The 13,611-nt window shown below is 43.6% G+C and overlaps 1 protein-coding gene across 3 annotated transcripts in view; it reads right to left on the reverse strand.

The window, feature by feature from the left end:
- Positions 1-13,611, reverse strand: part of GMDS (GDP-mannose 4,6-dehydratase) — a 698,155-nt gene that overhangs the window by 574,785 nt on the left and 109,759 nt on the right. The window lies entirely within an intron of this gene.

Genomic DNA, 13,611 nt, shown 5'->3' on the forward strand with positions numbered 1-13,611 from the left:
TTATTCCTCATCACCCGTAAGAATTGGGAAATGGGTAGACTCTCCTTTAGAGTAGTCGGATGGTGACTTGTTGCATATAGCAATGTGTTCCGATCTGTCTCTTTTCGGTACAGGGTTGAGCACAGTGTATTATTCTCACGAAAGATTGTGACATCGAGAAAATTCATCACATTTTTATCTATGCAAAACGTAAAGCGGATCGGACTGTCCAATTGGTTGAGGTGTTGCACCATATCAAAAAATTCTGTCTCAGTACCCCGCCATAACAAAAATATGTCATCAATAAAGCGACGGTAAAACTTGGCACCAGCATATGCCAGCCTTTACATGGGGCACTATGAGAACACCTATTTGATACCAATATTTGGCGACAAGATTATGTTTTACCGTCGCTTTATTGATGACATATTTTTGTTATGGCGGGGTACTGAGACAGAATTTTTTGATATGGTGCAACACCTCAACCAATTGGACAGTCCGATCCGCTTTACGTTTTGCATAGATAAAAATGTGATGAATTTTCTCGATGTCACAATCTTTCGTGAGAATAATACACTGTGCTCAACCCTGTACCGAAAAGAGACAGATCGGAACACATTGCTATATGCAACAAGTCACCATCCGACTACTCTAAAGGAGAGTCTACCCATTTCCCAATTCTTACGGGTGATGAGGAATAACAGCTCCCCGATATTGACAGAACATCAGATCGATGAGATGAAGGGTCGATTTAAGCAGCGTGGGTACTCACCTGAAACAATACAGAGATGTCTCTTGAAGGCTAAGGCACGATATGAAAAATCCGATGTGAAACGTTCATTTGATGAAAAGCGGATGATATATACCACCACGTATAACACACAGTCACACCATTTGGAAAAAACTGTCCGTAAGCACTGGCCTATAATAACGTCCGATGCCAAGTTACATGAGATCAGCACTAAACCCCCAATGCATTCATACCGTAGAGGTCCCAACTTGAAGCAGCTATTGATGCGACCGATGCTCCAGCCATCAAGGGGTACCTCAAATTGGTTGTCTCAAGGGAGAAAGGGGTGCTTCAGATGCCCGGACTGTGCTACGTGTAGGTCCATGACGCCTGGGTCAACTTTCTCACACCCACACAGTGGCAGGCCCATTAAAATCAAACACCGTTTAACTTGTACTTCCAAGTTCGTTATCTATACTCTAACATGCCCATGTGGGCTTATGTATGTTGGACTAACAACGAGAAGTTTTAGAGAGCGGATGGCGAACCATCGCTACTCTATTCGTCAGGCCATTGATACACGGAAGAGTGACAAGCCAGTGGCCGTACACTTCATGCACAAAAACCATTCTGTCTCAAGTTTAAGATGTATGCTCATCGATCATGTTCCACAACCATCGAGGGGAGGAGATAGAGAGCGACTACTGAAGCAACGAGAGGCAAAATGGATCGCCGAATTAGGAACTGTAACCCCTAAAGGGTTGAATGAATACAATTCTTTGAACATTTTTTTATAAATATTGTTCTTTTTTTTTTTTTTTTTGGTCCATTAATTGGTTTGGTAGAATCAATAGGGTGAACTTTGTTCCCCCTAGTCCTATTAGTGAGAATTTTTCCTCACACTATTTTTAGTGGCGAAACCAGGTTGGTTTTGACCATGGTCTTTTCTTCTTTTTTCTTTTCTTAAATCAACTGTGGTTGATATTTTCTATTCTAGCATATATATGTAGTAGTGTGTGATATGTCTTCTTACTATTATAATTTTTAATAAAATGTTCTCGATGAAGATACTGGGTCATTGGGCAGGTTGCTATATGGGCATATGGTTACTAATTGAGCCTTTTCTTGCTTATGTTTTTTCTCTCCCGTTTTTTCTCTCCCCGTTTTTTGAACAGTAAAACCCTGTTTATTTAAATATGGATGTGCGTTCCATTAAGATGGAACGCACACTTCCTGGTACAGCGCTGTCTATAGCACTGATGTCTCCGGCTGTCACTATCCCCTGTATGCGCTCCATTAATATGGTGCGCGCGCTATTGCTCTGAGAGCTAGGCTGATGCAGCCTGAATAGCGGAACGTCACTTCCGGTCATGGCTGTGCGTTCCATAGCTTTGGAACGCACAGTACTTCCGGTACGGCGTCCAGAATAGTTGTCTATAGTGTTTACAGTATGTTTATGCTGTGGTTTCTCTGGGTCTATGATTTTAAACATTGAGACTCAATGCTATAATCTTTGACAAGGCCATGTGAATAAAATACTGGCTTTAATACCTGTTTCTGACTCTTAGCGCTGTGATTGGTTACTCTAATGATCATGTGACCTATGTGCCTATATATACCCTGCTGAATGGCCATTATGGCTGGTGTGGCTGTAGTGAAAGGATCACTGTGTATCTCCTGCTGTTGTTTTGACAAAGATCCGTGCCAGGATCGAAACGTTAACATGCCTGACTTCTATTAAACTCCTAAGTTTTTCATCCAAATGGTGAGTGCCCTCTGCTTTACTTCTGTTATATATATATATATATATATAGAAGACTTAAACAATACAATGTAACTCCAAATCAATCACACTTCTGTGAAATCAAACTGTCCACTTAGGAAGCAACACTGATTGACAATCAATTTTGCATGCTGTTGTGCAAGGGGAATAGACAACCGTTGGAAATTATAGAGAATTCGCAAGACACCTCCAATAAAGGAGTTGTTCTGCAGGTGGTGACCACAGACCACTTCTCAGCTGCTATGCTTTGGTCACTTTTGAAAGCTGGCAGTGCATTCACTCTAGTGGTAGCATGAGATGGAGTCTACAACCCACACAAGTGGATCATGTACTGCAGCTCATCCAGGATGGTGCATCAATGTGAGTTGTGGCAAAAAGGTTTGCTGTGTCTTGCAGAGTAGTCTCCAGAGCATGGAGGCGCTACCAGGAGACAGGCCAGTACATCAGGAGGCCGTAGGAGGGAAACAACTCCGCAGCAGGACCAATACCTCTGCCTTTGTGCAAGGAGGAACAGGAGTAGCACCGCCAGAGCCTTGCAAAATGACCTCCAGCAGGCCACAAATGTTCATCTGTCTACTCAAACTGTAAGAAACAGACTCCATGAGGGTGGTATGAGGGTCTGACATCTACAGGTGGGGGTTGTGCTCACAGCCCAACACCGTGCAGGACATTTGGCATTTGCCAGAGAACACCAAGATTGGCAAATTTGCCACTGGCGCCCTGTGCTCTTCACAGGTGAAAGCAGGTTCACACTGAGCAAATGACAGAGTTTGGAGCCTCTATGGAGAACGTTCTGCTGCCTGCAACATCCTCCAGCATGACCAGTTTGGCAGTGGGTCAGTAATGGTGTGGGGTGGCATTTATTTGGGGGTCCGCACAGCCATCCATGTGCATTGTAAAATGCAATACTAGCGCTGGGATGTATCACTCCACAAGCACAGGGACAGAACTGTGACGTGCTTAGCCGGGTGGTCTGCGCATACGCAGTTAGCACTGACCCCACTGCCCCAACAGCAGTGGGATCAGTAGCCCATAGGCTACAATGGACTATCACCATCTCAGAATGGCGATAGCCCAGGGATGCGAAGCGATTCTGCCTGATGTTTATACATCAGGCAGATTCGCACTCCCCATAGAAACCTATGGGCGAAGCGGCCAGCGGCCGTGCAGAGGGGGAAATCGCAATAGGGATTTTAGATTCCTGCTGCGGTCCACCTTTGGTACATTAGGGTAATACTTAATATTTGTGCCTAAACCCCGAAAACATTTAGCCGTAAATATGGTTTGCTAAATGCGGCCCTAAGACACTAAAGGGGCCTACACACAGGTAGATGTTACTGAGCGATCTGAGTAATGTAGATCGCTCAGCAAATTCGATCAGCTCTCAGCGCTGTGTGAGGAGCGACCTGTCAGGGCCAATGTTCTCCAGTGAGAACACTGGACCTGACCGGCGAATAAGTAGATTTATCCAGCATACTGGATCCCCAGGTAATAGCGACGTGCAGGCCCATGCATCTCTTTGGCCCCTACACATGGACGATGTACTGTAGGAGCATTTTATAAGTGATCTTAGAAAATGCCCTGAAATTGCCCAGTGTGTAGGCCCCATAAGACAGTAGGGCATTTTGGGATCTATTGCGGCTCTCTCTATTGCGTATGAAAAGCATCCAAATTGCATGTGATTGACAGCTGGTCCGATGTGATGCACGATCCTTTGCGCATCATACTGGAGCATGCGAGCAGCAGAAGTAATCTGTTGGACTACTTCCGAGCCGAGCAGGCATGGCTGGGATTGCATGGGATCCGATGCATGCAAAAGAACCGCATGTAATATATAAAAATCTAAGGTGATGGGCAGCTCAAAAGGTGACTTATCCAAGGGTACTGTATGCCCAGCATCAGTATACCAATAAGCTAGCATTCTCTACAATTTGCTTCCAACTATTGTGTAAAATGGACAGATTACATTTTTATATGCCGTCAAATTGTATTGTGTGCCAAACCAATCCAAATAACAGGGAATTGCCCGGGTTATGAATCCACAAAGTCAGACTGAACCTCAAAGGGCAGTATTCAATGAGAAAAATTCTCCGTGTTTTATGGCGAGTTTGTGCTTTTCTCGCGTTGGACGGAGACTTTTGCTCTCAAAAAGCGAGCAACCCTATTCAACGTGCACTTCTCGTTGTCTTTCTAAGTGATTTTCGCCGTGTCTCTCCGTGTAGCAATTCTCCATCTTTTCATGAAGAAGTGGAATATGAACTTTTACAATAAAAGTTTTTTTGTTTTCATTTTGGTGTAAAAAAATCAGGAATTTTAATCTGTGAAAGGGCGTGCGATTTTTATTCATGTGCTTATAGCACATGAATATATATTTAATTTAAAAATTATTATTATATTTTTTTTACACAGAGCAGCCAGCAGGGGGCCGGGAGCCGAGCCGCTCATTAGATATTCATATATTCACTGCACCCGATCATTACATATGCACGATCGGGTGCAGTGAATACCTGGTCCCCTGTTGGCTCTTCCGGGGGGGCAGCCTGTGCTGCCTGGCTCCCAGGGAGCCCACCTCCCCCCCACATATGTTCTGGGGCAGGCAGGGAGACTTCCATTTCCCTGCCTGCCACTGTCCCCGGGCTCCCTGCGGCGTCACCTCATACGCCGGATTGGCTGATACTCCCCTGCGAGGGGCGGCGAGTATCAGTCACATTGAATAGTGTATAAAGTGCCGTGACGGAGAGTCTCCAAACATGGAGAATCTCCGCAAAAACACGGCGAGTGCATGGCGAGTGAAAAAAAAACGCTCGCCATGCACGGAGAATAATCACATTGAATACTGCCCAGAGTCTGCGTACAGAAAAAAAAAAAATTAAAAACACCACACACAGCAAAATTGGGTACACAAAGTTGGAAAATAGAAAGCAGTATTGAGTCATAGAGGGGTATTCAATGTGGGGGAACACTCGAACACCCAAGGGCTCCAGAGTGGCCCCAAACTTCCTGAGCGATGCGTGGCTTTAGTGTGGGGCAACCACAGGGTAGACCCGGCGATCTGGTGTACGATCACCGAGGAGGTATGCGAACATGCATCAAAATTTCTTGGGAGAGCCCGCTCCTGCAGCGCAGCCCGGAGAATATCCGGGCATGCCAATGAAAAAAATAAGAGGGTACTTATTTCCTAGCACGGCGCCCATCGCATAAGATTGTATGCCTTAATTAAGGCATACAATCTATACAATTGAAAAGATTTTTAATTGTATGTACAATATCGCATCTTATGGATCTCATCTTATGGATCTCATGGATCTTATGCATCCATAAGATGCATAAGATCCATGAGATCCATAAGATAAAAGATCCATCAACACCAACCCGAAGCGTGGCGAGCGCAGCGAGCCCGCGAAGGGGCGGTAGCACGCGTCCTCCAACCTTTTCATAGCCCCACTATCCACGTCGGAGTGGAGTTGATTTTATATAGTGTGGCGAGCGCAGCGAGCCACCGAGCCCGAAGCGTGGCGAGCCCAGCGAGGGGGCGCATAATACCTGTGAAGTAATGTGTGTGCGCTCGCCACACTATATAAAGTCAACTCCATGCCGACGTGGATAGTGGGGGTATGAAAATGTTGGAGGACGCGTACCGCTGTGCTCGCCACACTTCGAGTTGGTGTTGATGGATCTTTTATCTTATGGCTTCTTATGGATCTTATGCATCTTATGGATGCATAAGATCCATGAGATTCATAAGATGAGATCCATAAGATGCGATATTGTACATACAATTAAAAATCTTTCTAATTGTATCGATTGTATATCTCGTCGATCTCGTCCATGCACAAACACATAAGATGCATGCAATGCTTGCGATATCGTCCCGACACATACAATCTAGATCGTGGGCTCCGTGGTAGGAAATAAGTACCAATTAGAGATACAGTGCTTTATAGTCCTTTAATCAACACTAAAATGTCACAATTAGGGGTAGACCAAGATCTTCCTTGGAGGCCAATAGCACCCACATTTGTTGACCATGAACACAGCTGATTGATGCATATGGTGTGCGGTCGTTCAATTCACATTTTGTTGTTGTTGTGTGTACAAGTGCATGAAAACATAATATACAGCTCTGCATAGCTATTAATATCCATCATGCTGGATAAATCTGTTAGTAGTCGCCGGGCATGGCCAGTGTTCTCACCGGAGAACTGCTGAATTATCTTGCTTAACAGTCTGAGCGATCTAGTATCACTCAGAATGCTCAGCAAATCTCCGTGTAGGCCCCTTTAGACTAAACAATGCAAGATGTTGCAATGAATAGCGCACTAAGATAATGAGATCCATTTTTAGTGCTATCATCGAAATTGCATGGAAAGCCAGTTACAAAGGTTACAGACACATAGGGGGAAATTACTAAAGGAAATTTGTAAAAATAATAGGTGTATTTGTATCCAGAAATACACTTATTTTTGACATTTACTATCCCGAAAATACGGCAATTCGTAGTCGTATTGATGTGCTATCAATACGAATAGCCGTATTTCCGGGATAGTAAATGTCGAAAATAAGTGTATTTCTGGATACAAATACACCTAATTTTTACAAATTTCCTTTAGTAAATTTCCCCCATACTGTGGATGCTTTTTTTTTGTTTTTTTTTAGACTTGGGGGTAAATTTACTAAAGCTTTTAAATCATATTCTATTCTATCAGATTATATTATCTTCTAGGATGCAATAGATAAATGATATACATAGTTTGTTTGGTTGGTATGAGAAAGATCACCTCTTCATTTTAAGAAGCATTGGGGCAGATGTATTAAGCATCAACAAGAAATAAATGCAAGGGTGATAGAGAGATAAACATCCAGCCAATCAAGCTCCTTACTGACTTTTTTCAAACACAGCCTGTAACATGGCAGTTGGGAGTTGATTGGCTGGACATTTATCTCTCCTTATCACCCTTGGATTTATCTGTTGTTAAGGCTTAATACATCTGCCCCATTAATACATGTAATTATATATGGTACTTGTTTCCTAGCACGGCCACAACTATCATAATCGCGGTCATCGGGGGTAAAATCGCGGGCATCGCATGCGCAAAAAAATTGGGTGCGATGGGCCAGACGCGATGCCCGCGATTTCCCCATAGAGAACAATGTAAAATGCCTCAATTTACCCGCGATGACCACGATTTCCCATAGGAAACAATGTGAAATGGCTCAATTTACCCAAATTATCATAGGAACAATGGTAAATGGGCCAAAAACACCCCTGAACATTGAAATGTCCCCCCAAAAGTAGTTTACGCCACCACGTGATCAACGTGAACCCGAAGCGTGGCGAGCGCAGCGAGCCCGCGAGGGGCGGCGGTACGCGTCCTCCGACCTTTTCATACCCCTACTATCCACTAGGGCGTGGAGTGAGAATAGAATAGTGTGGCGAGCGCAGCGAGCCACCGAGCCCGAAGCGTGGCGAGCCCCGCGAGGGGACGCGGATACCTGTGAAGCCCGCGAAGGGACGCGTTTACCTGTGAAGGTATCCGCGTCCCCTCGCGGGGCTCGCCACACTATTCTATTCTCACTCCACGCCCTAGTGTATAGTGGGGGTATGAAAAGGTCGGAGGACGCGTACCGCCGCCCCTCGCGGACTCGCTTCGGGTTCACGTTCATCGCGGGGTGGCGTGAACTACTTTTGGGGGGACATTTCACTGGTCAGGGGGGTTTTTGGGGCTTTCTGGCCCATTTACCATTCTTCCCTATGATGATTTGGGTAAATTGACCCATTTAACATTGTTCCCTATGGGGAAATCGCGGCCATCGCGGGTGGACCATTTAAGCATTTTTAGGCGCACACGACGCGACCGACCCGATTTTTCACTGTTTTCAATGGAAAAATCGGGGGCATCGCGTCGGAGGCCACTAAAATTACCCCCGATGGCCAAGATTTGTGGCCGTGCTAGGAAACAAGTACTATATATATATATATATATATATATATATATATATATATATATATATATATATATATACACACACACACACATATATATATACATATACACATACATACACACACATATATATATATATATATATATATATATATATATATATATACACACACACACACACACACAAACAAACCTATATACACTGAAGAGCTATAAATCTAGCAGTTAAAACGAATGTCCAACAAATGACTCATGCAAGTGCTAGTTTTAGGCCACTTACCTGGAAAATAACAGTGACTGACACGGGAAATAAAACTAGATAATTGCTAAATTTGTCAATTAAAATGGCGATGGCAAACAGCTCGGTGACAACCAGACAGGCCTCAAGCACTCCCACGAGAAAGAGTAGACAGCGGCCCAACATCTGCAGGATGGTATTTATAGAAATGTTAAAAAGGTCTTTGTGACTCCTGCACTCTAGAAATTTCACTGCCAAATGAAATTCTTATATTGGAAAACTATTTTCCAGACATCTGTTCTATTCCTGCTTGTTCATGGAAGATGGCACATTCATTTTTAGTTCAATATGGGATACAGGATTTAAGGCTACATACACCCAAAAAGGAACAGAGTGGATACTAGTGTTGGTTGCAATTTAGCATAATAACTTAAACTGTTGATATTTAATATTCAGACATTCCTAAACAAATTAAATGATGGCCACATTACAATCTGCATAGGGTTTTATCCCCAGTACTCCATGCTACTGCCCAACATGCCTCAGACATCACACTATGCATTGTTGTAAAACTGACCATGAGCTCACAAGCCTTTCAGCAGGTGTGACAAAAAACACCATTAGATTTACTAAAACTACAACATCTACTTCATTGATATTTCATTAACATATTTGCTATACAGTATGCCAGTTTTGGCACATGCCAGATCTTTGGCTGATAGCGGTCTTCTCTCCACAGCAGGGCCATCTCAACATCATTATGGGCCCCAGGCAAATTAGTGTAATGGGGCCCCTGCCCAGCTCTCTCCAGGAGCACACATGCATCGAAAAACAAATGCAGAAGGGGCGTTTCTTAGTGCCATATATTTATTCATAAAAAATTACAGTCTATTTGTACGGACAGTGTAATGGTTATCATTACTGCCTCACAGCACTGAGGTCATGGGTTCTATTCCCACCATGGCTATATCTGTGCGGAGATTGTAGTTTCTCCCCGTGTTGGCGTGGGTTTCCTCCGGGTACTCGGATTTTCTCCCACATTCCAAAAAATATACTGGTAGGCTAATTGGCTCCCAACAAATTAACCCTAGAATGTCTGTGTGCATGTACATGTGGTAGGGAATATAGATTGTAAGCTCCACTGGGACAGGGACTGATGTGAATGTTCAACTATACTCTGTAAAGCGGTACAGAATATGTGTGCGCTATATAAAAGAAACTGATAATAACAACAACAACAACAACAACATACCACTCAGTTCTACAATCTGTCTGGGGATGCACTGACAGTGAACCACTGGTAGTGTGGTGATAGGTTCCACATCTCAGGATAGCCAGTAGAGCTGAGTGTGCTGGCGGGATTGATTTTATACCATGTGGTTCTTGGCCCACACTGATGCGAGTCCAATGTTTCATATGCTGAAAAAACACACGGTCATTCTTTATGAATAAACGATATGGCACTAAGAAGCGCCCCTACTGCATCTAGATATCTAAATATTCACATCACTTACTTTGTTGATGGCATTGGCAGAGACTGAGGCTGCCATAGGGTCAGTCACCAGTTCAAATATAAAAAATATATATATACACATATATACATACATACATACATACTGCAAACTCCTGGCACTTCCCTGCTCCAGTGCTCTCTAAGGGCTAGCAACCAGCCCCCATACAGCAACAAAAGGGCAGCACTCACAAGGCCCTGATGATGGACTATTCAGCCCGAAACATGTTGGTATAAAGCTATATAGGAGTAGCTGGTTTTTTTTTTTTTATTCACTGCTGACACCTCTCCATCACCCTGTCCCTCTCCATCCCCCCCTGAACCTCTGTCCCCCTCTCCATCCACCTATACCCCTTTCATCTCTCTATCCCCGTATCTCCCCTGAACCTGTTTGTTCACATGTATCCTGCTGTACTACAAAACATTTCTGACACTTTACTACCCTCAGGCAGACATGTGGGGGATGGGTTGGAGGTTGCTGCAGGCAGGCTGGTGATGGGGCGAGTGATAGGTAGCAGTTAGGCGGATGGCGGCAAGCAGCATATGGGCAGATGAGGAAGATGAAGTACCGTGCTGGAATCCGTGGCAGGCTGGGTCACTGTCTCATTCATTGCAGCTCCCGTGCAGGCTGCAGCTTCAGTAGTAGTAGTACTCAGCCATCACAGCCCAGCGGCTGTCACTGGGGAACCAGTGCCGCGTTTGCTAGTGCGGAGTTGCGGACTTTACCTCTCTCATTACGATCTGTGGTGGCTGGCAGGGGCCTGGACAGCCAAGTGCAGCAACACAGATCACTGCACCCCCACGGATCAGCGATCAGTTAGTACTGTCTATGTTGCTGCAGCAGCAGCCGTCCCACTGGTTCCAGCAATGCTGGGGTGGGGGGGGCTTTCTTAAGACGGGGGTGGAAGGCTTGGGCCTCTAAGACTGTGGGGCCCCTGGGCAACTGCCCACTAAGCCCATGCATTAAGACGGCCCTGCTCCACCACCCCCCACAATGAGGTAGGAGATGCCACTGTTTGGGATATGCATAAAGATCAAAAAGTGTTTGAAGTTTCTATAAAAAATAAATAAATAAATATATATATATCTATATAACTTCCGATACCGGCTCTCACACATGGAGTGAGAGACCGGCTTCTACAGATGCCTGCCGCTGACCCACATGCACCGCTCTCCCGCTGATCCCAGTTACGCCAAACACCGCTATAGGCGGTTCGTGAGTAAACCAGCGGCAATTACCGCATTGAAATCACTAACAGACTGCAGTACAGTGTGAATTTTGTTATACCTCCCGCTACCCCACCCAGATGTATGAATTAAAAGCAAAGGGTGTATAGTCTGCGGGGTGATACTTAAATCCTGCAGGATCCTAAAAAACTGCAGCCTAATAATTGTACTATTTAAAAACGATTATCACTGTACCTGTACCTATTGAGTAGACCAGCGGCAATTGCCGCATTTAAACCACTAACAGACTACAGTACCGTGCGATTTCTGTCATACCTTCCGCTACCCCACCCAGCTGTATGAGTTAAATGCTAAGGGTGTATAGATTGCGGGGTAACACTTAAATCTTGCAGGATACTAAAAAGCTGCAGCACAACAATTGTATTATCAAAAATCGATAGAGTGTCATTGTACCTGTACCTATTGATTTAGTTTTGATACAATTTCAGTGTATATACTGCGCGACTGTTTGATGTTAGTTTGGCTGAATTAACACAAATTTGCCACTGAGTGCTATTATTTAACTATACATTGGCATCCTATTGTTGTGCAGACCACAAGGGCAATTTTTGCTACAAAGTAACATCAGAAACTACACTGTCTTTCTGTTTCTGCCTTTATTGCTGGAAGGTGGATATAATTTAAACGTACACACCATGCAACAATTTTGATGCAATTATAGCTGAATGGTCTTAAAAATCTGAGACTGTTACTAAAGCAACTCATTGCAAATGTCAAAACTGTCTTGAGGACAGTAATAATTGGGCAGTAATTTATTGCAAATGTTAAAATTATCTGGAGGACAGTAATAATTGGCCAAAACAAGATTGCATTATAATATTGCAGAATCTGACGGTTATTATTTATTACTTGTGGTTCTTACGAATGGTATGATTTGAGAAAAATTGGTAGCATACACACCGGGCAATCAGTGAAAACATTTTTCAAGCTATATCTATTTGCTTTTCCTCTAAAACTATTTTGTATTATTATCTTGATACTACCGGTCGTTCTCTCATTCTGAAGAAACCTACAATGGTCTCTGCAATGCACGAGTAACAGAGACATTAAGAGGGGAATCCAGAACAGCAGAAACGACCATCTCTGCCTATCATTTCAATCTGTGATTGTCAAAGTGATTGTCTCTCAACAGCTATTTGAGGCATTGTATGCTGATATCTGACAGCAGAACAATCACCGCAGACTAAACATCCCAGTATTCTTTCTATCTTATAACAAGGATATAGGCAATCCTTGTCTCTACTAAATACCAACAGCAAGGCACTCTTAGTCAGGTAGCCAAGCGAATACCATGCACTGCCAATGAGGCAACAAGGTCGCCTTGAGCAACCAACTTTGACAAGCAGAAGCCAACCCTGTTTTTTCTTTCTTTAAATTTAGTGAATGGAAACACTACATTACCTCTCTCTCATCTGGCATCTGATACTGGCTTAAGATGCCAGAAAGCAGAGGAGGGAAGTAGCGACACAAAAACACACTACCCTTTTCCCTACCTATCTTTCTTACCGATAGCAACCACTATATGCAAATTGGTAAAAAACTGTGGATATGGGAGAAAACCAATATAAAAATGAATGGGGAGCAAACAGAAAGTACCTTATATGAATTAAATGCTAGACATTGTGAAAAGGTTTAAGATTGAGGTAAACCTTAAAAGGCATTTCTGTGCACATCTGTTATATGGTAAAAAATCTTCGCAAGTGGAGATACATTATTTCTGTGTATAATGAAGTTTAATTATATACCTGTATCCTAATTTTGAGGACACAGATAGCTATATGTGAATTACACACAACTGCATCCTGATCAAAAGGTGCAGTGAGCACAACTGGGATATTGTAAACATAATAATTAATATTCCCAAAACAGTGACAAAAGTCACCCCTCCTTTTAAAAAGAAAAGTATTAAAAGTTATGTTTTAAAGAATTATAATAATACTAAACACATTTAAAGAAAGCGTGCCCCAGGTAAGACTTTTTCAGTCTTATTCTTGCACCTCACCGCAAGAAACCCCCCTTTTTCCCTCTCCATCCCCCCCTGAACCTCTGTCCCCCTCTCCATCCACCTATACCCCTTTCATCTCTCTATCCCCGTATCTCCCCTGAACCTGTTTGTTCACATGTATCCTGCTGTACTACAAAACATTTCTGACACTTTACTACCCTCAGGCAGACATG

Source organism: Crinia signifera, chromosome 5 (genome assembly GCF_055691185.1).
Source record: "Crinia signifera chromosome 5, ASM5569118v1, whole genome shotgun sequence".
NCBI lineage: Eukaryota > Metazoa > Chordata > Amphibia > Anura > Myobatrachidae > Crinia > Crinia signifera.